General features: G+C 39.3%; 1 pseudogene; it reads left to right on the top strand.

The window, feature by feature from the left end:
- Positions 1-27,745, top strand: part of LOC102865840 — a 137,262-nt pseudogene that overhangs the window by 6,223 nt on the left and 103,294 nt on the right.

Here is a 27,745-nt window from a genome sequence, read left to right as displayed (position 1 = left end):
TTTGGTGGAGCTCCCCGATTAAAACAAGCTTGGGAGCAGGAGTGACATCCACTTCCATAATAGCTTGCCTCCAGAAACCCTATGAACCTGGAGAGGGGATGAAAGTCACGCACGTGTCGAGGACTCTCCTTCAAAGCGTCGCTATGAGTCACCTATAACTCGATGGCACTTAACAACAACAACAGCTACATTTACAACAATCCAAGTTTCTATTGGGAGAAAGATGGGTCATTTCTTCCTGTGTGACTTACAGCCTCCAAAAATCGACTGGAAGGTCTAAGTGTCAGTTTCAATATGAAGACAAGGAGTTATTAAATCTCTATCAGGCACCCTAGTAACCCTATAGTTAAAAAATCCAGTGGCAAAACAAAAGACTCATGGTTCTAACACACTTTGCTGGAGAAAGATGAGGCACTCTGCTTCCACAGAGGTTCACAATCTTGGAAATATTATGAGGCAGTTCTAGTATGTTCTGTAGGATCAGACTGGGTCAGAATTGATTTGATAACATTGAGTGGATTAATTTTTTCTTAGTAAGGGTCTAACTAAATAAATTATAGAACAATGATACTAACAAGTTCTATACAACAGACTAAAAGAATAACCACCGATAAGTTCTCTAAGAGATATAATTAAAAGGAAAAAAGCTTTAAGAGAAGAAAAGTAGAATAATTTCATTTATAAATTATAAAACATAAAACAAGAAGCTATCTATGTCTCCTTGTGAATGTGTGTGTCTGGCGTTTTTGTTTGCAAGTGTATACTTATATGTGCATGGGTATTGATGTAAAGGTGCTCTGATGGTGTAATGTGTAATGTGGCAAGTTGCCAATGCAAAGATCAGCAATAATTCAAGCCATTAGCCACTCTATGGAAAACTTATCGGTAGTCTTATCTCATAAAAATTTACAGCCACCTGATGGAGTATCACCACTAATCTGACTCAATTGGAAGGCACTAGGCTTAGGGTTTTTTGTGAATGTTGTTTTGTTGTTGTTGTTGTTGTGGTTGTTGTTGTTGTGTACCATCAAGTTAGAGCCTCCAACAAGCTTACAGAGGCCCTAAATGGCACAGAGGAGATTGCCCTCCTTTCTCCCTCAGAGCAATTGGTGGATTCAAACCATAAACCTTTGTGCTGGCAGTGAAATTCCTTACCACTAAGCCACCAGCTATTAACTGATAACATAAGTGATCTTCAGAGATAGATGTGGTGCTTTTATTCTATTTGCTTGCTTAATTATTTTACAAGACTGCATGCATATATGTGTTTTTGTGTATCATCCAGTTGGAATCAACTCCTAGCTGAGCTTTTCAGAGGCAGTGAATCTCACGGGAGGAGAGTGCCCATTTTTCTCTTATGGAATAACTGATGGGTTTGTACAACGTGCCTTTGGGTTGGACGCACCAATCCTTACCTCTAACCCACCAGAGCTCCCAGTTAAGTAGATCCGCTACTTAACTAAAAATAACTTGTTGCCATAGAGTCAATTCTGACTCATGGTGACCCTTTGTGTTACTAAGGAGAACTTATTCAGAGGCTTTCTCGCCATAATCTCTGTGGCTCTTGTGTTTAGTCCCAGAGGAGTTGCACATCTAACCCAAACACTGCATCTTGCTGCCAGTTTGAATCCACCAGCACTTCTGTGTAGTTTACAGCCTCCAAAACCTGCTAGAGGGTCTGCTATGAGTTCTGACTTGATTGGGACAATCTCTATGCAAGCAGATCATGAAATCTGTCTTCTATGGAGCTGTTGTTGTTGGGTTTGTTGTGTGGTGTTTTTTTTTTTTCTTTCTTGGTTTTTTTTTTTAATTGAGATTTGAATGAATGTTTATAAAGAATTTAGATTTTTTATTCATTCATTCTTGCACATGTTCCTCCCTGTACCCTCACCCCCAAGTTTGCTTTTTTTCTGTGGGGAATAAAGTTCTTTCATTGTTATACAGTCCCCAGCCCCAGACCACTTTACTATGCAGCTCTTATTCTGGACTCTTATCATACCAATAATACCTAATCATATATCCCTTTTGTACAGTTGTCTCCCTCGTCTGTTTCAATGCCGTGTTGTTATTGTTGTGTATCATCAAGTCAGAACCAACCCACAGCTCACCTTCCAGGGGCAGTAAATTGAACAGAGGAAGATTGCCCATCTTTCTCCCATGGAATAGCTCATAGATTCAAACTGTTTGCCTTCAGGTTGGCAGCATAATTCCTTTCTACTAGGACACCGGAGCTCTGTCTGGAACCACTGGGTAGATTCAAACTACAAACCTGCATGGATGAAAGGACGAAGAGGAAAGATAAAACACCCTTTACTCTTAGTGTCTTCTCAAGCCCTTCTGTTTCATGGTCATTGCTCACCTGGACTGAGTCCAGGCACGGATGAAATGAAACATGATAGGTCATGAGATCCAGTTCATAAATGGCATCTGAGTGGTCAGCTAACAAAACCTGGAGGTGAGAAACTTGACTCCAAGTAATTGGTACCCTGGCCAACAGAAAATAGAGGTATAGGATTGGGGTGGGGGGGAATCTCCCCAAGAGGTCAGAATTCTTAGAGTGAATTTCCTCTTCCAGTGTTTAATGATCATTTCTTGAAATAGCACTATCTGCCCCATCTGTGTATTGATAACCAGACCCTTCCTGACCTGTACTATATGCAATGTATTATGCTAAAGGTCATAGAGGAATAAAAAAAAAAAAGCATAAGAGCTCTAGTGCCTTTCCTTATTCATCTATTATGGATCCCAGGATCTGAAAAACTAAGCAGTTGTAAAAGCATTAGGGTGGGGTACAATACCCTTCATTCCATCACAGCTTTGATCTATGGGGAGTTTCTCTGGGATGTGGTCTGTAATACTTTTATCTCCTTGGGCAACAAAAGATAAGAAACCAATCATCAATCTCGAGAGGGTACCACCAGAAAAGACTCTCCAGGGGTAGAGAGCATCTGTTTGGACTCTGGTCCTTGTGCTAGGAAGTTCCTTGACACAAGTGTAGGTCAAGACTTATGAGGATTCCTATGGACTGCCAAGTTCCAGAAGCTGAAGGAATCTTCCTCTTGATCCCACAGAAAGAGAAAGCCTTCCCCTGGAACTAGCACCGTAACTTTAGATATTTAGCCTTCTAACAGTAAGACATAATAATAGACGTGTGAAAGCCATCAGCTTGGGGCATTTTTGTTGTAGCAGCACTCGAGAACTAAGACATGTGAGACAGACGAGATTCAAGCACTCTCAGCTGTAGCTCATGGGCCTTCTTGACTTAACTCTGCTGAAGCCCTGTCTGCTTAGTGTTAGAAATCCTTCATTCATATGTTCTTATCAGTAGGAAGAACCAACAGTTTCTAATGGCAGTAACTTCAAATTTGTTCTGCAATTTCATTGTGTTGTCTCATTTAACCTACACCACAGCTCTCCAACATGGCTGCCCTCATTTCCCGCACATTATAAATAAGACAACGGAGGCCTGCTTGGGCAGGTGGCCAGCTTGAACACCTAAAGCTTGTCAAACTTAGTTAGATTTCTCTCTCATAAAATGTGAGCAAAGCAAGACTATATTGGTCTCAGGAGAACGAAGGGATGAGTAAGCTGAGAGAAACTGACGGTAGAAAACAAAATATCTTGGAAAAAGCAAAGAAATTGCTGCTGGTCCTCAAAAAAAAAAAAGAAAAGAAAAAGAAAAAAAAGATACAAGGAGCCAATGACTTGTTACTTCCGGTTTTTAAAACTGTCTAGCTGCCATAGCAACAAGTACAGCATGTGTTTAAGCTTCCTCCCCAGACAGAACCTTTTACAACTATATTAAAGATTCTAACTTGGTGTATCATGTAAACAGTGACAGGCATTTTGTTCTCTTCCAGAGAGAGGATGCTTCTATTTTTTTTTTTTGTCACCCTATTGGATGAGCTGCCAATTGAGCTCTTCCTTGTCACTTTAAATACCTTTCCAGTTTATTCCTTTTTGTTGAGAGGCTGAAAAGGGTATAGAGAAAAGATGACCCCACCTGTTGTGTGAAAACTCAAAGGAATCACTAGTATAGAGATTTAGGAGACAGATTGTTGCAGGTGGGGTGGGACAGGGCTTACCACGTGTTAATCATTAATTAATACCACAATTGCTTAATTGAGTACTTATATGTGCCAAGCCCTTTCTGGGCTCTGGAAATCCCAGGAGTTGAGTAAGAAAATTTCTAGTGTTCTCAGCACCCAGACAGGAGAGACATAAATGAACAGACAATAACAGAGACTGATACATGTGATAAAAAAAATAAAGAGGGAGGTGGAAATAGATTTCATGAAGCCTGAGACAAACTTAAGGTTTGATTGGCTTCTCTGAATAAGTGAGGATAAAGAAAGATTAAGTTTCAGGAAAGTCTCAGAGAGGAAGATGTAAAAGACTGTTTCCAGATGAGAGGGACTTCTGTTGGGAATGTATTAGACCAAAGAAGAATTGACGTCTTTATAGTGTGGTACTGGCAAGCATATTGAATATCCCACGGACTGCCAAAAGAAAAAAGCAAATGTGTTTTGGAAGAAGTGTAGCCAGAGTGTTCTTCAGAAGCAAGGGTGCTAAGACTTCATCTCACATACGTTAGGCATCTTCTCAGGAGTGACCAGTCACTGGAAAAGGACACCATGCTTGGAAAAGTAGAGGGTCAGCAAAAAGGAGGAGGGTCCCAATGGGACGGATTGGCATGGTGTCATGTCTAAATCCTACTCACAGCACCATTCATCAAGCCCAAGGTCAAGTGTCTTGTTCATGACATTAAATGTTAGGTCTGAGGTAATCAACCAACAATGGACACTCAGGTTCAGTTAATGTACTGTTCTGGTTTGGTTTTTTTTTTTTTTTATGAATTTCATCAATATATTGCTTGTATATGATATTAATGATGTTCTGTCCCGTCGAGTTGACTTCAACTCATAGCGGCCCTATGCACAACAGCTCTGAACCCTGCTCTATCCTGAGCCAATTTCATCATCTCTGTCACACCTACCCCCTTTACTCCAGTCACTGAGTTGACCTATCTCCTCCAGCTTCTTCCTCTCTTATGCTCTCCTTCCACCCTTCCAAGCATGATGTCCCTCTCAAAGGACTGGTCCCTCTCTGCAACATGCCCCAAGTATGTCAGACAGAGCTTCAAAATCCTTGCCTCCAAGGAGCAGCCTAGTTTCACCATCTCCAGACAAACCTGTTTGTTCTCTTAGCAGTCCATAGTATAGTCAGTACTCTTCCCAGAACCACAACTCAAAGGGATCAGTTCTACTTCTATCATCCCTAGTTATTCTCCAGCTTTCTGATGCACAGCAATAATTGCAAAGAACACAGCCTGGATCAGGCACACCATAATCTTTACACTGACATCATTGCTCTTTAGTCTGCTGGAGAGGTCCCTGACAAAATATTTTCCTAATTCAATTTGTCATTTGATTTCCTGGCTGTTGCTACCAGGAATGTTTGTTAATTGTGGAGGAAAGGAAGCTGAAGCTGTTAACAATCTCAGTTTTCTCACAATCTACCACAATGCTGCCTATCGACCCAGTGGTGAGAATCTTTGTTTTCTTGCTGTTGAGCTTCAATCATATTGAAGGCTGCAGTCTTTGACTTTCTGCAACAAGCACTTCTGGTCCTCCTTAGTTCCAGCAAGTTGGGTCATCTATTTAATGCAGGTTGTTGATGAGTCTTCCTCCAATCCAAATGCCATATTCCTTCTCATAGAGCCCAGTCTCCCAGATGATCTGTTCCACATATAGATTTAAAAGGTATGGAGATAGGATTCATCCCTGGTATTCACCTTTCCCGATTTTGAACTATGCGGTGTTTCCTTTCTCTGTTCTATCCACTGCCTCATAGTCCAAATATGAGTTTTTATAATTTTCACGCTATGTTGGGTCACCTTTTTTGGGAATGGGAACACGTATCGATCTCTTCCCATCAGTCAGCCAGGCAGGTGTTCTCTAAATTTCCTGGCATAGACTGGTGAGCATGTCCAGGGCTGCATCTGTTAGTTGAAAAATGTCAATAGATTTTCCATCAATTCCTGGGGCTTTATTTTTTTGCCAATGCCTTCAGTGCAGCTTGAACTTCTTCCTTCATTACCCTAGCTCTTTTTTTTTATGTTTAATTGTGTTTTATTGACTATACAAAGGTATTTTTGACTGTATTGATCATAATGATTTATAGATAACATTGAAAAGAATGGGAGAATGAAAGGAAAACCAAGTTTTCTATAAAGTTTTGTTAAAATATAAATGAGATAAAATAATAAAAAAAATTAAAATTGGAGGGAAAAAAGAAGAAAAGAATGGGAATTAGAATGCTTAACCTATACATAGACCAAGAAGCAGTTGACTAGACAAGGGAAGACTTCATGGTTTAAAATCAAGGAAAGGTCAGCATCAAGGTTGTAGCCTTGAAATCACAATTTATTCCTCAGTGTTGGTAGCCATCAGGAAGAAACTGGTGATTGCTGGTGATGGAGCTTGTGGCAAGACTTGCTTGCTCTTAGCCTTTAGCAAAAATCACTTCCCTGAGGTGTCTGTGCCCACAGCGTTTGAGAACTATGTGGCTGATATTGAAGTGGACGGTGAGCTGGTCGAGTTGACTTTGTGTGACACAGCTATACAGGAAAATTATGATCTGATCATCTGAGGCCCCTCTCCTACCCAGGCACTGATATTATCCTGAGGTGTTTCTCCTTTTGACAGCTCTGGTACTTTAGAAAAAGGTACTGCGAAGTCAAACATTTTTTGTTCCAATGCGTCCATCATCCTGGTTGAAACCAGTAGGATCTTTGGAATGATGAACACACAAAGTGGGTGCTAGCCAAGACGAAGAAGGAGCTAGTAAATCCCGAAGAAGGCGGAGATACGGCAAACAGGATTAGTGCTTTTGAGATACATGGAGAGTTCTGCAAAGACCAAAGATGGAGTGAGGGAGGTTTGTGGAACGGCCACGAGGGTGGCTCTGTGAGCCAGATGTGAGGATCTGGGTGTCCTGTCTTGTGAAGCCCCACTACAAGCACTGTCCTCATGCGGTAAACTTTGAAGTGCTGTTTATTAATCTTAGTGTATGATTACTGGTCTTTTCTATTTATCTATCATTTACCTAAGGTTACAAATCAGAAGTGCTCCTGCTACCAGCATTTAGAATTTGTTTTTCAATTCTTTTGACTATAGAAATGTCAAGAAAGTTCTTCCCTTTTAATTCTCCAGGTCCAGCTCTTTGTACATTCCGTTATACTTTGCTTTATCTTCTCAAGCTGCCCATTTATCTCCTTCGGTTTTGTTTCTTGATATTCTAGTGCAATTTTCAGAGTGTCTCCCGTCTTGTATTTTGGGTTTTTTCTTCATCCTCTGTCTTTATAACCACTATTTGCTCTTTTTAGATGATATACTTGCTGTCATTCCATAATTTATCCGATCTTCAATCATTAATGATCAATGCCTCAAGCATATGCTGGAAATGATATTTAAATTAATATGGGATAGACTCAAAGCCATATTTTGGTTCTTGTGGACATGTTTCCATTTTCTCCAGCTTCTATTTGAACTTGCACATGAGCAACTGATGGTCTGTGCCATAGTCAGCACCTGGCATGGTTTTGACTGCTGATATTGAGCTTCTCCAATGATTCTTTCAACAGATATAGTCAATCTGATTTCTGGGCAGTCTATCAGATGAGGTACATGTGTAAAGTCACCTTTTGTGATTTTTAGAAGTGCATTTGTGATGTGTAAAATTCAATGTTCAGCCTTATTTCTGTCACCAAGACCATACTTTCAGACTACCACTCATTCCTCATTATTTCAAGTCACAAATAATTATTAATGCATCTTGATTTCATGTTTGGTCAACTCCTGAATTTGGTCAAAATCTGAGTAATAAACACAAATATTTACACAATACTCAATACTTCTTACAAACTCTGTGAACCTGGATGTAATACTAATCCATGACTGCCATATCCACAAAACTATTTTAAATATACTGATCTTGTCTATTATAATTTTATTTATTTGTGTATTTGTGGCATATTGTCTGGAGGAGATAGTCCCTGGGAATGGTGGAGATTCAAGATAAAGAAAGACCCTCAACAGGGTGAAATGACACAGTGACTGTAAAAATGGGCTAGCACATGTTGGAGATCCAGAGGATGGTGCAGGATAGATAAGGTTAAAAATCTGTTGTTCACATGTCGCTGTGAGTCCCAGTCAACTCTGGGGTACATAACAACAACAAACATACATGCGGCATGAGCACGAAACCTGGAATCCAGTGACCACTCAATAAATACTAGAGCCTTTCTCATTTGTCACTGGTCATTGACTTTGTAACCAGAGCTAAAGATAAATATTCAACCACTAAATAAACATACTATTCAATTATCAAAGGAGTTACTCACCTCTTATCATCTTGAAACTGCAATACTAGTTATAGAAGAAAGAAGAGAGATAGAAGTTGGATCCATTTAGTTGAAACCAAAGTGGATAAAGAGGCAAAAACTTCTAAGATCTCTCTTCAGGTTACTCTGTTTTTCATTTTGTGATTTTAGGGAAAGTTTACAGTCAACTAGTTTTCAACAGTTCATACTCATTATGTTTCACATGCTAGCACCCTTTCCACTTCCTTCCAGTTTCCTATGTTCAGTTTTCTTTCCCTCTTATCCCTTCTGGTCTTTTGAGCTTTATCCTGGGGAAATACTACACCTTTGATCTTATAGGATTATTTTTAAGATTGATCATGCTAAAGTGCAAGTTCTTTCCCGGTGTTGTCGCTATTTATGTAGGCCTAAACTGTGGAGGACCTGAGGCATTTGGTGCAGAAGGTCAAGGACTGCAGCCTTCAACATGGATTGAAGCTCAACATCAAGAAAACAAAGATTCTTACCACTGGGCCAATTGGTAACATCATGCTAGATGGAGAAGAGATGGAGATTGTTAACAGCTTTAGTTTGCTTGGCTCCACAATCAATACTTTTGGTACCAGCAGGCAGGAAATCAGAAGATAAATTGCACTGTGAAAATCTGCTGTCAGGGACCTCTTCAGAAATCCTCTGAAATTCTCTTCAGAGTATCAAAAGGCAATGATGTCAGTCTAGAGACTAAAGCGTGCCTGAATCAGGCCATGGTCTTTGCAATTACTTATTTTCTATGCATCAGAGAGCTGGACAGTGACTAAGGATGATAGAAGAATTGATACCCTTGAATTGTGATACTAGAGAAGAGTATTGAATATACCATGGACTGCTAAGGAAAAAAATAGGTTTGTCTTGGAGAGGGTGAAACCAGGCTGCTCTTTGGAGGCAAGGATTTTGAAGCTCTGTCTCATATACTTTGCGCATATTGCCAAGAGGGGCCAGTCTTTGGAGCGGGACATCATGCTTGGAAGTGTGGAGGCACATCACAAGAAATAAAGATCCTGCATGAGATGGATTGACTCAGTGACTGGAATAAAGGGGGTAAGTGTGTCTGAGACAATGAAATTGGCTCAAGATAGAGCAGGATTCAGAACTGTTGTACATAGGGTTACTATGAGTCATAAGAGACTCGATGGAACGTAACAACAGCATCTATTGTTTGTCTATAAACTAAGTCATGAGTGTGATTTCAGTTCTAAATGTGAAGAGTGACCCAGAAACATAACCTAAGAGGACCATCTATTTCTACCAGACCATCAGGCCTGGTCCTTTTTATAATCTTCAGTCATGTTCTTCATCTTTCCTCTACTCTTTCAGGGACTTTCAGGACACTGTGATCCCTTTCATAGAAGTCAGCAGTGGTAGCTGGGCACCGACTAGTTCTTCTTTTTGTTGGTATGGTATGGTATGGTATGGTATGGTATGGTATGGTATGGTATGGTATGGTATGGTATGGTATTAGTGTTGTTATGTTCTGATGTTTGTTATGTTTTATATTGTTATGTTATGTTGTGATGTTTTATGTTATGTTATGTGATGTTTTATGTTATGTGATGTTATGTTATTGTTATGTTGATGGTAACAAAACTTCTTTTGAGAGAATCTTGCCTATCGAGGAAGATACATTCTTTGCTCTCTGTGTTTGTTCTGAGATGTCTGAGCTCTATGTAACATGAAGTCTCTAACACCTAGGGATTCTTCAGGGGTCTAGGAAATGTTTCAGAGTTGGTGGAAGAGAAAAGCTTAAAACTTACACAATGGAATATTATGCAGCACTGAAAAACAAAGAACTTATGAAATATTATACAAAATGGGTGACCATGAAGAATGTTATGCTGAGTGAAATATCTCAGTCACAAAAAGACAAATACTGCATAATGCCACTGTTATAAAACAAGACTGACATTGGGATTGGGGGGAACTAAGAAAAGAGGAGATCATAATATACATGGCATTGAAACAGACGAGGGAGAGGACTGTATAAAAGGAACATTTGACTAGGTATTACTGGCATTAGAAGAGTCCAGAATAAGAGATGCATAGTAAAGTGGTTCGGGGGAGTGGGGTGGGGGGTGTGGAAAATATATAACAATGAAAGAACTTTTTTTTCCAAAGAAAAATGCAAATTGCGGGGAGAGGGGGCCAGGAGGAAAATGTACAACAATGAATGTATGGAAATCCAAGTTCTTTATAAATTTTCATTAAAAGCTAAACAAAATTTAAAAAAAGAGACTGAATGGCTTCTAACAATAACAAAACATTGATCGAGGTACTATATGAAAGACAATTAAAATCCTGAACCACAAAAACAAACAAACAAACAAAAAAAAAAACACCGCAAAACATACCTCGACTTTATAATAAGAAAATAAAAATATTAGATTAAATATTTAACCAAACATCCTCAAAATCTAATGTCATGTCAACTTGTTTAAAACTTAATTTCATTTTAAAATTTTCGCTTTATCTAAAAACCTTTTGTTTTATTTTCCTCCGTTTGTTTAGATTCAGAAATCTGTGCCGGCATTGTTGACAAATTGCAAACAACAGTAATTTGGGGTTGCAAGGTCATCAAGTCATCTCAAAACAAAAATAATGAAAATTCTTTAAAAAAATGTTCACCAGAGTGTATGATACAATGTAAGTTGTGATGCTTTTTAAAGTGTCTGAGATGTCAAGAGGACCTAGATTTGTGAGTGCTAAGATTTGTGTGGGTGAGTTGATTCTCACTTTTAACAACTCTACTGGAGAGAGTAAAATTGTCTTAATGGTATTTCTTAAGCTGTATCTTTTTATTATTATTCTTACTGACAGGAATCTTGAGGTTAAGTTCTCTGTCACTAATGGAAAGGTCACTGATTTGAGCCCACAGGGTGAAAGATATGGTGTCTGCTTCCATAAAGCCTTGAGCTATGAAACCCTATTGGACAGTTCTACTCTGTCCTACAGGATGGCTGGAAGTCAGAATAAACTGGGTGGCACATTGCCAGACCTTTTTTCACATGGAGCTGCTGGTGGGTTCCAGTGGCAGAGAGCTTTGAGTCAGAAACTGTGAGAGCTTTACTGGTAATCTACCAGGTCTCCTCAAATAGCCTCTCACAGGCTGCATTTCTTAAATTGGAGTGCTAGAAAGATCTGAGGATGTCATAGGAAGTGATGGGTTGAGGTCCAATACATATAGCAGAAAAATTACAACCGCATATCTAATCCTCTACACCCTTTCCCAGGAAAGACGGTCGTGCTTTACAATTGTATAAATGTTTTGCCTTTCTTCTCCACCAAGTAAAATGACACAATCCTGAGGTCATAATTCGGAACCATTCTCCCCTTTTCTCTTCCCTCAAGACACGAAACTATCTCTCAGTATTTAGTTTTGAAACTGAAGAGTAAAAGAAACAAGCACTTTTGAATACATTTGGGGTGGGGAGGAGAATCTTCCAAGTTTGTTCTAACTATGTATAAAAGGAATCTGAACTTTGAATTGAAAACGCCACAGTGAAATTACATTTTCACGACATCTATTGTTTCTTTGTTCTTTGCCTGAAAATATGTCTCTCACTGGGATATTAGCATCGAACAAATAAATCCTAAAGTACCTATTTTCCTCCAAAATGCAATACTTAACTCTGGCTGATTTCTTAGCTACCATTACTTTACTTAAAGAGAAAAAAAAAACCCACAGTGTCTGTGATTATTACTGAATATTTGAAATCGCAAACAATGCCAAAACTATTACATACACATTAAAAAAACCAACCACCCCAAAACAACATTCTTTGAATGGCATTGCACTTAAATACAGTGATGGATCACAGTTTGTTTTTGGTGGGGAAAATGAGACGACTTATTATTATTAACCCTCCTAAGTATTAACACTGCTGTATGGATTTCATACAGCTGTGGCACTATAACTATGCTTTTCATAATGAAAAGAAAATCTAGCATTAAATAAGCACTTTGCCACAGTTTGCATCCTCTCCCACATTCGTGAGAGGAGGAGAGACGCCTCTGATTTTCTAAGCTTTTTACATCCTAAAGGAGAATTTACCTGAGTTCCCGTAGAGAAGAGACGCCTGATCTTAAACTGGAATCATAATGACCGGAACCATGACTGCAATTTCCATAACATTTAATTTCTTTATTTTTGATACTTTCCTATTAGAAATAGTCTGGGATTGTCTCAAACGTGAGCTTAGGAATAATTGAGAACCTACTGTACCAGGTATGATTTCACTCACCACCTCCCACCATCGACCTCTCACCAAATAACACACTCTCCACCAGAGAGGGAATTTTCACAAAAGATGGTGAACTCAGCTGCTATTCACTTGGGTCACTGGAGTCTTGAGTAACTCAGAGAAAAGAGATTTGTTCTCTTACCTGATTTTTTCTCCCAGGCAGCTTTATCCGTAGAATAGCCCCTGCTCATCTGCTTCAAATGAACACAAAGGCCTCCCGCCCAACCCAGCCCTTGGGAACTGGTCATTCCAAAGCACTCCCTCTACTTAGTCCAATGGCTAGCAAGCTATTCCACACCAGGGAGATTTTGCACACTTTCTATTTTGCCCAGGAGCCATGATGGTTTAGTAGATTGGACTGCTAACTAAAGACTTGGAGAGTCAAATCTATCAGTCACTCCAAGAGAGAAAGATAAAATGGCCTGTTTCCATCAACATTTGTAGCCTTGTAAACCCTGTGAGCAGCTGTCCACCCTCCTAAAGGGTCACCAAGAATTGTGATTAGCTCAGCGGTGGGGGGTTTGCGTTTCAGTTTGATTTCCCATCTGGCTCACCCACAAAGTTTTTGAAAGATAGTGTTTCTTAAATAAGCAACATGGATTCTTTTTAATCAATTCCTTTTGTTGCCCTCTAGTTAAACAGATATTACTAGTCATCAATATGCATGTGTCACACCCTTGATTACTCAATGGGCAAGGAATGCACAGGCCCAAATGTGCCTTCCCACCAATCTGCAGTAAACCATCTCACCTGGCCCCTACTGTAGCCAAGCGTGGGTGAAACATGTGAGATCTCTCACTACAGATCAAAAAGGAAGCACAGCTGAACCTTTGCTTATGTTGCTCAAGGGAAGCCAGGGCACTCATCCTTTGCTGTTAATCACTCCAGATCTTAGCAGGAGATAACTAGAGTTGCCATATCAGTACACTGAATTGGTCAAGTCTAGTCCAAAAGAAACAATCCTGAGGTCCCTACTGCATGGTGTTTTATGGTGGTTATATGAGACCTAGTAGGTTTTCTGACTCAAGAACCTATGGTGATGAAGGAGGAGGTTCACGCTGCTCTGGAGGAATTGTCAAAAAACAAGGCCCCAGGAATAGATGGAATACCCATTGACATATTTCAGCAAACAGATGTTGCGCAGATGCACTCACTAGGTTATGCCAAGAAATCTGGGGAGCAACTACCTGGCCAACTGACTGGAAGATATCTGTATTTATCCCCATTCAGGAAAAAAGGTGATCCGACAGAGTGAAAATTATAGAACGATATCACTAATATCACATGCAAGCAAGATCATGCTGATGATTATCCAGAAACGACTAGAATGGTACATCAGCAGAGAACTGCCAGATGTCCAGGCTGGATTTAGAAGAGAGCACATGACAAGAAGAGAGGGATATTATAGCCAACGTAAAATGGATTTTGGCTGAAAGCACACAGTACCAGAGGAATGTCTATCTGTGCTTCATTGACTGTGCAAAGGCATTTGATTGTATAGATCAAAACAAATGATGGCTAACCTTGAGAAGAATGGAGAACCCAGAACACAGAACTGTTCTCACCCAATACTTGAACTAGAAAGCAGTAATCAGAACAGAGCAGGGAAGCACTGCATGGTACAGGATCAGGAAAGGAGTGTAGCAGAGATGCATCCTATCTCTACGCAGTTTTGGGAGAAAAAAAACCTGACAAATAAAATTCATCATCAATTTATAATAATATTTAACTAATCATAAGGAAATGATACTTCATTCTTTTGCTTTTATTTATTTTTTTTTGCTTTTATACCCTCTTTCTCTTCATTATTTCACTAAAGCCAAAACTTTTCATTATTTTTATTTAAAGAGTGATAGTACATGGGATTTTGGTTTAATCTCTAGACACAATGTATTTTCAGAGTTTGGATTTCAAGAAGAAAGGAGAAGTGCTAGTGTAATGGTTAAATACTTGTCTGCTTCTTTTAAAATATTGCTTATTTGAATCTACCAGACCTCCAAGAGAGAGGAAAGATGTGGCAATCTGCTCCCATAATGAGTAGAGTCTAAGTAACCCCATAGGGTTAGAAGTTTGTCCATGGGTCAAAATCATCTCAACATTGGAGTGGTGGAAATGAGTGTGTTTGAGATGGCAAGGATAGCACAGGATAGAATGACGTTTGGGGCTCTTGTACATAGGGTCGCTATGAGCTGCAAGCGACTTGATGGCACACAACAACAACAACAACAACATCAATCATATGCTCGCAATTACCAAATTCAGTAATTCACAATCTGTTTGTTTCCCTACTCTATAGTCATAAACATGGCTCAACAGAATGAGTAACTATTTTCCAAAAGGCATTTAAATAAATAATATTAAAATTTTTTTTAAAAAATCAACTCAACATAAAACAGAAATATCATATTTAATGGCCAATAAATAAACACCTATGCCCTCTGCAAGGGCCAGATCACTCCCTCAACATGTTTGAAAATTATGGCCATGGTAAGATCATAAGAAAAGTCCTTAATGGCTGATTGGGTCACTCGACAAACCGCCTTGATTACAAATGCTATTCAAAGAGGCCTGGCTATTTTCTGAGTTAGACAAAGCAAGAGATCAGGTATTCACTCAGAAGGCTTCTAAGAACAATTTTACTGAACCTAGATTTTACTGAGGTAGAAGCACCCAGCTATATTTAAGTACCTTGGGGGGAAAAAATCTTCCAGTAAATGAAAGGCTATTAACCAAGGAAAGAAGTGCAATTGAGATACGGGCTCTGGAGTAAGAACAAGGTTCAAGCTTTGAGTGTAAAGGAAGTAACTGGAGCTTGATCTAAAGAGGACAGCATTTCTGATAAATATAGTTGTTAAAGACAATAAGAGGAACTATAAAGAGAACTTGATTGTGGCCACTCCTATCACTCTTTTCAAAAATAGGACAGCTATTAATCTCTCTGATGATCAAATCAGAAAGAAATCCATTCAATGTCATGATAACCTCATACAAAGAAAAGTCAGAAATCCAAGAGTGTTGAAATAAAATGTCCCACCCACTCCAAAAGGCCTATTTTTTTATTATTAAATTTTATTAATTTTAATGAAAATTTACAGAGATTTTGGGTTTTCATTCATTCATTGTTGCACTATTTTCTCTAACCTCCTCCCCAGTCCATTCCTCTTTTTTTTTCCCCCTTGAAAGTCTCTTTTAATTTTCCAATTGCCACAGTGCTTGTCAAAGCCAGTTCTGATTAATCTCCTTTGTCAGTGTGTCCTTTGCCATTCCCTATCACTCCTCCCTGAGAGAGACATCACCCTGATTCATAAGGAAAAGGGGACAGCATATTCTCTTAGCTACTTCCTGCTGGAAAGGGACGCTGTAGGTTTCAGGGTGAAGATCTTCTCCCACTACTCTAAAGGGCCCCTTTGGCAATAGGAAACACATAGACTATTATGGAGATTGATTTTGGAATTTAGATGCACTGTTATCAATTGTGCTTAGCCATACATGTTCATATCCTTGAAGATGTATCATGGAAGTGTTGCAGCCTAGAAGATACAAATATAACAAGTTAAAAGTACATGAGTCAAAAATTAAAAAGCAATAATATTCCAAGTAGAGGCTCTAATAGTGGCACAAATCAAGTTACAGAGGGAAGCTAGTTCTTACAATAAAAGGCCTATTGACTAGCACTTTGTCTATTATAGTATAAAGGTTAGGAACCACAAGATGTAGAGGCTCAACTATGTCATTTATTGTTCTTAAGTCCTGGAGCAAATTCCATCTACCACTGTGTTATTTTACAACTCAGAAGTCTGCATGCAAGGCAGAGGTGAAGTAAGGAACTGCTTAATAGGTTATCCGTCAATTCCAACAACTAAGAAATAGTGAGAAGAGTTGGGACCTCAGAAGGCTTTTAGAACCAAATAGTAGGCTCTTGTGTCCAGTGTTCCAAAATCAGAGATAGAGCTGGAGAGATATATATGTTCTTTAGGCCTCTCTTCAGACACAATGTTAGGAAAGATCAATTACTAAAAAACACACCATTTTTTTTTTTTAAAACAGAGTGCCAAGGAAAACAAAAGAAATCCTTAATGCCATGGATTGACAAAATGACCAAAACAATGAACTCAAACATACCAAGAATTGTTAAGGTAGTTCAAGACCAAACAATGTTTTATTGTTATATACAAGTTCACCACAAATCTGAATTATTTAAAGGCAACTTACAACAGAAAGTCACATCTCTAACAAGAAAAAGCACACATGTCCACAAGTTTTATTAAATTTAAAATATAATAAAAATAATTACTACAGTCTGGGCAATACAAGTTAGTTAAATAGAACCATTTTTTTTTCTTTTCAGGTTAACATTGGAGTTTATTGTTCTTTATCATCAAATCAATTTGTAGATGTGCATCTGTAAACACTGTATTTAGGGTGTAAGACATACTATAGAAGGAAGCTTTGGTGGCCTAGTGGCAAGAAGCTGTGCTGCAATCTCAAAGGCATGCAGTTCAAGTCCACCAGATGCTCCACTGGAGAAGGAGAGGCAATCTCCTTCTGAGCCAGTCAGATCTGATTCGATGGTAAACAACAACAACAACAACAAAAGGCATGCTATGGGTCATATATGGCTTTGAGATCATAGTTGATCCAATGTCTAAAACATCAATGCCTACAATTAAGAGGAAGACCAAACATTATTGGATTTGAAGACCTTAGCATAGAGCAGTGATTCTACAATGGAGATGACATTTCCCCCAAAAGACATTTTGCAATAGTTAGAGATTTTTATTATTCTTATTCACAACTGGTGGAAGGGTACAATTGAAATCTATTGGGAAACCAGCTAGAGATAGTTCTAAGCATTGTACAAGTCACAGCACAACTCCCCCACCCCTCCACACAGACACAGAGCAAATAATTATTTGGCCCAAACATCAGTGTGTGAAGGTCAAGAACTACTGCTGTGGAGAAATCGTCCCTGTTTATTGCAAGCTTGTGGCTCTCGGTTTCACCTCTTGTCATATTCTTAAAGATGCACATGCAAGCTTGCCAGTCTCATTCTTCCTGCTGCTGGCCACTATCTTACTAAAGATCTGTCCAAAGGTATCAAGACGACCAAATTTTCTTTTTCAGAAGATTAAAAAAAAAATGTTAATAATGTATTTTCTATCTTTTCTTGAAAATATATAGCAGAACATAAGTCACGTCAACAAGTTCTACATTTACAATTCAATGACATTGATTACACTTGTCTAGTTGTGTAACCTTACTTTCCCTCCTTCCCTGAGCTTTTACTCTCTATTAACCTAAGCTCGTTGTCCCCTAAATTTCTTATCTTTTCATTTTCTTTTGCAAATTTAAATGCATACAGATTGGAGCTCATCAATCTAAATTGCTAAGACATGATTAATGTCAACACCGATACTTCTTAATTTCAGATCTTCCCTTCCAGAGGGAACCTAGAGCCCATTTCTTCTCAACAAGAGTCTTTGGAGTTCAAATAATTGTTAAAAGGGAAGTGGGAAACCACAAGATAAGATATTTGATCAGTTGTATGGCAAAGACTTGATGCAAAACCTGTACTTTGACCAGGAGGCAGTCATCAGAACAGAGCAAGGAAACACTGCATGGTTCAAAATCAGGAAAGGAGTGTGCCAATGATACATCTTGTCTCCACACCTTATCAACCTATAGGTGGAACAGCTCATTCAGGAGGCTGGTCTTGATGAGAAAAAATGTGCGTCAGGATTGGTGGAAGACTCGTCAATAACTCTATGCAGATGACACAACCTTGCTTGCTGAAAATGAGGAGGACCTGAAGCATCTGCTGCAGAAGGTCAAGGACTATAATATTCAATATGGATTAAAGCTCACCATTAATAAAATAAAAAGTCTCGCTACTGAGCCAACTGGCAGCACTGTGATAGATGGAGAAGAGATTGAGATTGCTTACAATTTAAGGTCCACAATCAACACTTTTGGCACCAGCAGTGAGGAGATCAAAAGACAAATTGCATGAGAAAAATCTACTGTCTGACCACACTCTTTTCAGCACATACCTGTTTGGTTTTTTGGCAGTCCATGAGATATTCGGTACTCTTCTCCAACACCATAATTCAAAGGCATCAATTCTTCTTCTATTACCATTATTCAGCTCCTTTAATTGTGCAAAAGTTTCTAAAATATGCCAGTCAATTACTCTTATCTTAATTTAAGAGGCTTCTCCTTGAATGTGTATTCCAGATGACCAAGAGTTAAATTAAAAGAATTAAGAATAATTATATTAATCTGGTTCTAAATTACTGAGAGAGCACCTTTCTGAGGGGGAACATATCACAAAAGTTACAATAGTAATTCTGAGAAAAACTAGAAAAGTACAAAAGTAATTTTCCTTTTTTATGTGTGTAAAGAAGAAAAGAAAACAGGAAAACTAGAGAAGTTTTGATCAGAATCCAAAGGTTGTCAACAAATAATATAAAATAATATTTAAAAAAACAAGTAAAGGTTTCTTTAATCCAGAAATTGCTAAGAACTACTCACTCAACAAAAGAAGGATGTTAGAAGAAGAGCTGATGCCTTTGAGTTAGAGTATTAAAGAAGAGTACTGAATATTTCATGGATAGCCGAAAGAACAAATGAATGCATCATAGACAAAGTGCAAACAGAGTGTTCTTTCGAGGAAAGGATGGAGAAGTTTCATCTCACATGTTTTGGGCATGTTGTGAAGAAAGATCATTCTCTGGAGGGGGCCATCATGCTTGGAAAGTTGGAGAGTCAACAAAAGGGAGGAAGACTGTGAAAAAGGTGGACTGACACTGTGACGCCACAATGGGCTAGAGCATATCTGAGAACAGAGAATGGTGTGGAAGAGGTGAGGTTCAGATCTGCTGTTCTTAAGATCTCTATAAGTCATTCAAATCAATGGCACCGAACAACACTCATGCGTGCAAATGATTCATAAACACAATCTTGGTACAAGAGAACTAAGCAGGATGGTCTTTCTTGAGACTCAAGATTCTTGTCCACTACAAGATAGGCTGTGACTCTCAGAAAAGAGGATTTTCCCTTGACTCAGCTGAAAGTGTCACATTTTAGGGATCGGGTGGAAGGTTTCCGTGTTACAGGAGATGGCCTTAAAGCTAAGAGCTTTCTTGTTCCAAAAGATGCTAATCCTTTTCAAATTCTTAAGTCTTGCTGTGGGATTGTTAACAAAGCTTCCTGAGAAGGATGCTGGTATGTTCTTGAGTGATAGGATGTTATGGCTACTTTGGCTGTTTTAAAAACCCAGAGCGAATCATGAGAAAGTTTTAAGATGGCATCTGGACTTAGTCAGGGCTCAAGATGCAAAGAGGTGGCAGTTTCTGCAAATTCCATATGCACTCTGTGCTTTGAGTTCCAAAGCAATAGAAGCATTAGCACTTGGCAGTGCTAATGGTTAACAGGCTTGATGACTAATCAAAATGCTGGAGATTGTTCAAATCTACTCAGAGGCATTCTAGGAAGAAAGGCTTGGAAATGTACTTCTGAAAAATCAGCCGCTGGAAAATCAGAGTGGAACACAGTTCTGTTGTTGTTGTTATTGTTGTTATCATGTGCCATCGAGTCACTTGTGACTCATAGCGACCCTATGTACAAGAGCCCTAAACTCTGCTCTATCCTGTGCCAACCTCACTGTCTCCGACACACCTACTCCCACTACCCCAATCACTGAATCGATCCATCTCACAGAGGTTCTTCGTCTCCTGTGCTGTCCTTCCACTCTCCCAAAGATGATGTCCCTCTCCAAGGGCTGGTCCCTTGTTGCAACATGCCCAAAGAATCCTTGCCTCTGAGGAGCAACGCAGCTTCACCCTCTCCAGGTCAAACCTGTTTGTTCTCTTAGTAGTCCATGGTGTAGTTAACACTCTTCTCCAGCACCACAGCTCAAAGGCATCACTTCTCTTTCTATCATCCCTAGCCACCGTCCAGCTCTCTCACGCATAGCATACAATTGCAAAGAATATAGCCCAGATCAGGTGCACCTTAGTCTCCAGCCTAATATCATTGCTCTACTATATATATATATGGGGTCACCTTGAACTGAAGTTAACTTACTGGCAACAGATGCATAGAACACAGAGGAAGGGTCAGTAGAATACTCAGCAAGCCTAGCATGTAACGTGTCACAAAGATCCTGAGGAGAAGCAGCCCCCATGTGAATCAAAACATTTTCAATTACAATGATATCTAGATGAAGTCTGAAAATAGAAATAACCCTAGTAAACCACATCCATTATTAAGGGACAGCCATGTAATAAAACATGGGCTATTTTTTTTAAAAGACTTAGCCTGAGTCAGAGTTTTCTATTAGATTAAAATCTGAATTAAATATTTTTAACATGGAAAAGAAAAAAATACAAACAAGAAAATCTGTGAGTTTATCTTTGAGTGAAGAGATTTTGGAACATAATTGCAACTTCTTTTTCATGTTGCAGTATTTTCTGAATTTTCTGTAATAACATGTACAATTTTAATGGAAAATACTTTCTAGACTATTTAAATGCACAGCAAATGATAGGTTCAGATTTTGAGGTTTCTATTGCATTTTAAGATTTGAATGTATAAGTTGAAAAAAATGCAAAGTGAAATCTCTTAATAGTCATGATTTAGCCAATTTAATAAGTGGCCCTGAATAATGAATTTCAAAGCAAAGTAGATTTTAATATTGTTTCATTCCACGAACAAAGATAAAATAACATACTTTTAGGGGGAAACTTTTATTTAAACATGTTTCAACTATCAGTGATAATAGAAAAGGAAATATTTATGAGTCTGAGTAAAAGAAAGAGAATTCTTTCAAGTTCTTAACGAAAGATGCTTTTTGGGAGATTAGCTAATGGGGGAAATAGCCAAAAGAGTTGAAAAATAAATTATTTATCAGCTCTCCGACAGTGCCTTCTAAACTTTAAATATGCATCAAAAGAGGCCCAAAGTGAGGTAATTTCCATAGCACATTACCATTTAGAATTACATTGTAGGTTTTTTAAAAAAATAACACTCTTGTTCTGTGGGCATGTTACACACGTGAAAAAGGTGTTCAGGTACAATGGTAACCTTAATCACACACCCAAAGTTCTCTTGACAGGGCAGATGTGTGCCTGAAAAAGATGAATACAAATCAAATTATATTTGAAAGGCATTTGAGAATTCATATACAGTGCATCCTTTGAGAAAACAAGAGTCATTGGATAATGGGGGAAAGGAAAAGAAAACATCCACTAAATTATCCCACTGGTAAGCTTAAATGTGTTTCCTATTTGCTTTCTTCCAAAGAGACATAATTGGACAATATGCTCAAGGAACCCCTGACAAAATCTATTACTTATAGTAAAGGTTAGATTTTCCATTTAAGAGCGAAGAACATGTGGTTGCTTAGAACAATCTGAGGAAAACTAAAACAAAGCATATGCCCCCCACCGCAGTGGAGGTAAGTGGTATTTAAATCTGTTTTCCATACTATGAATTTTCAGCATATGACTAAGTTAAGAATGTATTCAACTGAATTTTTCACCCTTCTTTAATTGATGGCATCTGAAAAGCAATTGGCACTTAGAAGGAGCTGCATGAATTCAACATAGCTTTAAAAGAGCACTTGGGTATTTTTAAATATTTAATCTAGAATTCATAATATTATTTGCTTTGTGTATTTGACATTTGGACAGAGAAAACACAAATGCTTCAAAACAATGATAATATCAACTTTGATTACAGCAAATTAGAATCACATCCTCCATCTCCCCCCTCCCCTGGGGTTGTTTTAGGACCAAGACAAATACAATCCAAGAAGCTGAATTGCAATGAATAATTTGCCTTTACATTGAGCAAGAAAATCAGGAGGCAGAAGCACCCTGACTCCCCTGGGCCAGCAGAGCTGCTCTCTCCTTTCAGCTGAGGATGGCCAGCCAGCAGGAGTGAAGGATGCCTAATCCTGAAGTGACTGCTCTTGGGCTGCGTGAGCCACTCGGAGCTCTGCAAGCCCATGTCTAGAGTGCCTATTAGTCCATGAGGAAGACCATTTGCTCAGAATACATAACATCTCTCCTTTGCTGACCTCCACCCTTCCCAACACCATGTCCCTCTGCAAGGACAAACACCTCTTAGCAATATGTTCAAAGAATATAAGGTGAACTTGCCTCCAAAGGGTACACCGGCTACAACCTCTCCGAGACATATCTATCCATGGGATGTTCCGCTTTCTTCTCCAACACGACAGAGGATCAGCAAAAGAGAGGATGACCCTCATCCCAGTGGATTGACACTGTGGCTGCTGCAATGGGCTCTTGTGTATCAGGAAGTGTGGGGATGGCACAGGATAGAACAGGGTTCAGATCTTTTGTTCATAGGGTCTCTATGAGTTGTAATTGACTCGATGGCACCCAACAACAACAACACATAACATCTCAAGACAAACAAATGGGAAAGAGTTCCAATATTGATATTAATCATGACAACTGTCATTGTCGTTGTCAACTGCCACTGAGCCACATACAATGGATTAAGATGTTGACCAATCGTGCTACATCCTCAGGATCAGTTATCAATCAGATCATTGTCATCTAAAGAGTTTTCACTGGCTGAGTTATGGAAATAGATCTCCAGGTCTTTCTTCTAGTTTAGAAGCTGCACTGAACCCTCTTGTGCATCAAAGTAACATTACAACAATATACTCTATGAAGTAGTTCACCTCTGTCCTACAGGGTTGCAATGAGTTGTAATCAGTTTGACAGCACACAACAACACAGATGCACCACATAGGTCCTAAAGGGCTAAAATTCCAGCATATTTTGTCTCATTCAATACTCAGAAAGGAAGCTTCGGTGGCATCTTGCTCTGCTCACCCAAAGGCTGAGCATCTCCAGCAAGCGGAATCCAGAAGTTCCTCAAGAGAGATGGACAGACTCCTTCCACGTCTATTTACAACCTTAGAAATACAGTGAACAGTCTCTGTGAGTCGGAACCAACCCAGAGAGAAAGAGAATATTCAGAGCACTGATCTGAGGAAGGTATTATTCGTCACTGTATGTTGTTGTTGCTGTTGTTGTTGTTGTGTACCATTGAGTTGGAGCTGATCTACAGCTGGCCCTCTAGCAGGTTTTTAGGGGCATTTTAATTACAGGAGGAGATTGCCCATCTGTCTCCAGTGGAGCAGCTGGTCGATTTGAACAGGGTGCCTTTGGGATTGCAGCACAGTTTCTCACCACAAGGTCAACCAGAGCTCCCTGGTCAGAGTATACTGATAAGAAAATTGAATGTATAATTAATGCCAATATTGACTAAACTCCTTCAAAAGATGCAGAAGGAAGAAATATCAATTATGGCCCTGATATCAAAAATACTTAGCAAAATGTTAGCAAACAGAATCTACCAGCATATTAAAGAGTCATAAACTATAACCAAGTGAGATTTATTCCAGGAATGCAGGGATGGTTTAACACTATAAAGTCAATCAGCATAAAACACACCATTATTGTTGGTATGTGCCGTCAAGTCTCCTGCCAATCATAGTGACCCTATGTACCACAGCCCTAAACCCTGCTCTATCCTGTACCAATTTTATTGTCTCTGACACACCCACCCTGATTACCCCAGTTACTGAATCAATCCATCCCATCGAGATTCTTCCTCTGTTGTGCTGTCCCTCCACCCTCCCATGCATGACGTCCATCTCCAAGGACTAGTCTTGCCTTGCAATATGTCCAAAGGGAAATGAATCACATTGAACAGAAAATTCAACACTTTTCTAATGAAAACACTATCTGAGTCCCAAACTCGAGGGTTTTTTGTTTTTTTGTTTTGTTTTGTTTTTTTACCATATGGTATGTACCAAGCTTCAGATAAAAACTCCAGAATTTAAAGTGAGATGTGGTTGTCAACCTCCAGGATGGCTCCCAGAGATCCCGGCAGGCTGGTATTCATTCATACTCTTATGTAGTCTCATCCCATATTTTGTCAACAACTCTCTCTCTCTCCTTCCTCCCTCTCCTGCCCTCCCCTGCCCTCCCCTGCCCTCCCTCCTCTCTCACCCCTCCCATCCCCTTCTCTCTCTCTTTCTTTCTCTTTCACCCCCTCCTATCCCAGTTCCTCATCTCCTCTCCTTTCCCTCCCCTGCCACCCCTCTCTTCCTCTCCCCTCCTGTCCTCTCCTTTCCCTCTCTCTCTCTCCCCCCCTCTCTCTATCTCTCTCTCTCTTATAAACACTACCACACATATCTTTTGTTCTTAGATAATAAAGCTGCCATGTTGTAAGCAACCAATTAATGATGAATGATTGCTGGCCAACTCTCATTGAGGAACTGAGACCTGCCGGTAAGAGCATGAATGAACTCAGAAGCAGTTAGCCTGCATTTCTGACACAGCATTGGATACCTAATACATCAGTGTAAAAGGATTTTCACAAAGATGGCAAAAATAAGCAACTAGTTTCCTAGAATAAATATCACAAAGCTTTGCACTAAATACTGCAGAATATATTATTTTAAATAAATAAATACATACATACATACCATAAATACATACATACATACATACATACCATACATGCATACATACATACATATATACATATATACATAAAACAAAAACCCAGAACTCTGGTGCAAGAAGCTGCACTGCAATCTCAAAGACACACAGTTCAAATCCATCAGACGCTTCACTGGAGGAGTGACAATCTCCTCTTGTGCCAATCGTATACAACTCGAAGGTACACAACAAGAAAAAAAGAGAAAAGAGTAATATGATAACAAACCTTGAGTAACTTTAAGCCAAAAAGAAAAAGCATGCATTGCATATAGGGAGATCACAAGTATTTTTAAAAATATTCCTGTGATTTTCTCTTTGACATTTCTGAATGTCGGATCATCTCTCTAATCAGCTCAAATTTTCTAATAGGATGCTTTGGGAGTATTAAGATTGTTACAGAAGAGTAGCAAAGAGAAAGAAAGAAGTACAATTAAGCTTTGCACATTTAAAATAGCATTTGCTTACAAGATAATTGGTAATAAGCCAGACATTGCTAAGAGAGAAGCAATTTTCTAAATTCTTTTAGTTCTTGTTTAACATATCAAAGCTAATCCTGGCATATTAAATAAAAAAAAATCTTCCACAATGTAGAGCATATAGCTTTTTACCTACAAAGACTATAACCTTCCCCTTCAGATGACCCCCAAGTGGAAGAAGCCATAGAAATAAAAGAAAATTCTACCTCTTGTGGTCACTGTGATCCCCAAAATGACCCTTGAGAATTGAAAGACTTATTCCCAGAAGTCCTGTGAATAAATGTTACCAAAGATAAGCCTCAGCTGTCTTCTTCAGAGATGGCCTCTGTAAAAAAAGCATTTCCTTGCCCAGGCCATTCTTCTTAGAAGGGCAGTTCATATCCAAGAATAGTAGATAAGTATAAATAGTAGATATCATATAAATTATAGACAAAGGATGACGGCAGATGGTCATTCAGTGTCAGAGCTCCATGAGAACTGAGGTCATTGAGACCACATCTCAATCCAGCTTCTCCCTCTGCCCAGTCTAGTCTCCTTGCTTTGCCTTCAGTGACAATCCTAAGAGGGCTCTGTAATAAATCTTCTGCATGCTCATCTCTATCTCAGAATCTACTTACCAGAAGGCTCAACTTATTACCCAAGCTCTTCATGTTCAGAGGAGTGTAGAGAAGAGAGAGAGGGTAGTCCAGAGGTCAGACGTGTGCTCTGATGTTCACAGCCTGAGAGGAAGGGACTTTTGTAGTCATCATTATCTTCTCCAGTTTTCTCTTTGGGACATGGGGAGGTCCTCCTGCAGGCTGACTCTGGACCATCTCAGGGAACTTCAACGTCATTACAAGGATGGAACAGGAGAGATCAAGTTTGCTCTCCAGTCTGGCTGGTTTTCAGTGTGGAATGAATACCAGCCATGCCTGCCAAGGTGAGGGACTAGGTATATAGAAAATATTAACTATGTCAAGGGTCAATTAAAAAAATAAAACAGAGTCCATGGAACTCCAGTGGCGTAGTCTGTAGAGAGTCACACTGTTAACCCAGAAGTGAAACCTCTTTAGTGGTTCAAATCCACCAGCAGTTCTATGAAAGAAAGACGGGCAGTCTCCTCCCATAAGTTTTACAGCCTCAGGCGACGACTTACGGGAGGGTCAGCTATGAGTTGGTTCCAAATCAATGGGGATGAGTTTGCATTGAGCACAATTCACCATCTCTCCAGTCCTTGAAAGACAAGGGGAGGCTAAGGCTACAGAGAAGGGAGAGAAGATCCAGACTGTGCTGAAAAAGATTGGACCTAGATTCAGGACAAGCCTGGTGAGCAGTGGATGAAAGCAGGTCAGGACACAAAAGGTCTAGCTCAAGGCTTTCTAGAAAGCCCTCTTTCAATCAATGCTATCAGGTCACAAGTCAGCTCCCAGCCCTCCAATATACTTAGGCATCATATGGGAGAGGAAGAAAAAAAATAAAAAAGAAGGTGGGACCTTAGAGACCAAAGTATTTAGTCACATTATCCAAGCAGAGGCCTCTGTCAATCCCAGTTATGATGACACAGCTTCAGTGGCACTTTTAAAAATCCTATGAGACACTGTAAATGGTCATGTTTTATAAGCAGCAAAGTATTTTCTAAAATGTATATTTATTAAATGTACTGGTTTATCAGATCATATAACTTAATCTCTGACATTTCAATTTTTATAAAGTCTTTTTTTTTCCAAGTGGATGAAAAGAACTTTTGGTGGTCGGATACAAGTTACATTAGATGAAACTGTCATGCATGCACATGCTACCTCTGGGCCTTTGAGCCGCAAGCCTGCAGAGCCCAGGTGAAGTCTACTCAGGTGCCGTGGACGATCTAGAATCGAGACCAGTTAAAGGCCTAAAAGAGGTGGGTTTGGGCTTAAAAATTGAAAGTCTGTAAGTCACTGGTCAGATATGTTAAGAATTAGGTAACTACATCTCCCAGTAAAGTCAATTCCATCCTCGTGTGTGTTGGATAAGACTGCTTTCCACAGGGTTTTCCTTGGTTCTGACCTTTGGGAAGCAAATTTCCAGATTCTTCTTCTGTGTTGTTGC

Source organism: Elephantulus edwardii, unplaced genomic scaffold, assembly GCF_000299155.1.
Source record: "Elephantulus edwardii isolate Elephantulus edwardi_28Jun2011 unplaced genomic scaffold, EleEdw1.0 scaffold00006, whole genome shotgun sequence".
Taxonomy (NCBI): Eukaryota; Metazoa; Chordata; class Mammalia; order Macroscelidea; family Macroscelididae; genus Elephantulus; species Elephantulus edwardii.
This window is presented reverse-complemented; position numbering and strand designations above follow the sequence as displayed.